The sequence below is a fragment of the Lepus europaeus genome, chromosome 2 (genome assembly GCF_033115175.1).
Source record: "Lepus europaeus isolate LE1 chromosome 2, mLepTim1.pri, whole genome shotgun sequence".
Lineage (NCBI taxonomy): Eukaryota > Metazoa > Chordata > Mammalia > Lagomorpha > Leporidae > Lepus > Lepus europaeus.
The window spans coordinates 26,394,835-26,396,482 of NC_084828.1; the positions used below are offsets into that span (position 1 = coordinate 26,394,835).

The 1,648-nt window shown below is 35.6% G+C and overlaps 1 non-coding gene across 1 annotated transcript; it reads left to right on the forward strand.

Moving 5' to 3' along the window:
* The first annotated feature begins 1,129 nt into the window (after positions 1-1,129).
* On the forward strand, positions 1,130-1,320 carry LOC133752340 (U2 spliceosomal RNA). The gene has a single exon (XR_009864911.1). It is a non-coding gene; the product is annotated as a U2 spliceosomal RNA (small nuclear RNA).
* The last annotated feature ends 328 nt before the right edge of the window (positions 1,321-1,648 follow it).

Genomic DNA, 1,648 nt, shown 5'->3' on the forward strand with positions numbered 1-1,648 from the left:
AAATCAATTTACAGAGAAATATAAGATTTTCCTAGAGCAACAAGATAATCAAAGGTGAAACTGGTTTTTGAATTCAAGTGGTCAAATTTCAAAATTATTAGTGTCTTTGCTTTTAGCCAATAGACTGCACGACCCAATCCTACTCACAGAAATTCTGTCATATTGGAAATCACCTTGAAGATAGTGGTTCATGAAAGAGTACAGAAAAGCATGGTGCTGCTGGTAAACAATCTATGTATGATATTTGAAAGTTCATATTTTGGTTACAACAGCTCTCTATTATGTCTTAAAATCTGACTTTTGTTTTCAAAACTGCTTTGTCTATTTGGTGTATTTTGTTTTTCCACATGATTATTGGAATTGCTTGTTCTAGTTGTCTGAAGAATATTGATATTTGATGTGAATTGCATTGAATCCATAAACTGATTTGGGTAATATTGAAATTTTTGCATATGAATTTTTCCAATCCATAAATATGGGAGATGTTTCCTTTTTAAAATTCGTATCTTATTCAATATCTTTCACTGGTGTTTCGTAATTTTAATCCTAAAGGTCTTTTTCATTCTTGGTTCAATTTATTCCAAGGTGTTTTATTATTTGTAGCTATTGGGAGTGGGATAACTGTCAAATTCTATCTCAGCAAACTTCTTATAGGTGTATAGAAATGCTACTGTTTTTTGTCTGTTCCTTTTGTATTCTGCAATTTTACTGAATTAATTTATCATATTGGGTTCTGTTCACTCTATACCTAATTGCTCAAGGTTTTCATTAAGTATTTGTTCAAGGATTTTATCAAGTATGGATGGTCATATGAATGTTATGCTTTATTCTGTAGATGTGATGTACTTTGTGTATTAATTTGTGTATGTCCAACCATCTCTATATCCCAAGCATAAATCATATTTGATCAGAACAAATCTTTTCCTGATGTACTTTTGGGTTTTATTTAGTAGCATTTGTTTGTGAATTTTTACTTTTTATTCATTAGGGATATTTGTTCATCGTTTTTCCTATTTTTTTTGTGATCTTGTCTAGTTTTAGAATCAAGGTCATGTTAGAATGAGTTTAAGATGTTTCCCTCTCAATTTTTCAGAATAATTTAAGAACTAGTGTCAGTTCAGTTGCTTCAATCACTTCTCAGCATTTTGGCTAAGATCAAGTGTAGTATCTGTTCATATCAGTTCAGTTGCTTCAGATGTGTATCTAGAAGTGGGATAGCTGGGTCATATAATAGGTCTATTTTTAGTTGGTTGAAGAGCCACTTTAACATTTTCCATAATATTTGTACTTCACTACTAATATTGTATTGGGGCCGGCGCTATGGGTTCCTAGGCTAATCCTCCGCCTGTGGCGCCGGCACCCCGTGTTCTAGTCCCGGCTGGGGCACTGGGTACTAGTTCCAGTTGTTCCTCTTCCAGTCCAGCTCTCTGCTGTGGCCCGGGAGGGCAGCGGAGGATGGCCCAAGTGTTTGGGTCCCTGCATCCACATGGGAGACCTGGAGGAAGCACCCAGCTCCTGGCTTCGGATCGGCACAGCACCATTAGGGGAGTGAACCCACGGAAGGAAGAACTCTCTCTCTCTCTCTCTCTCTCACTTTCTATCTGTCAAATTAAAAAAAAAAAAAACTTAAAAAAATATTGTATTGTCT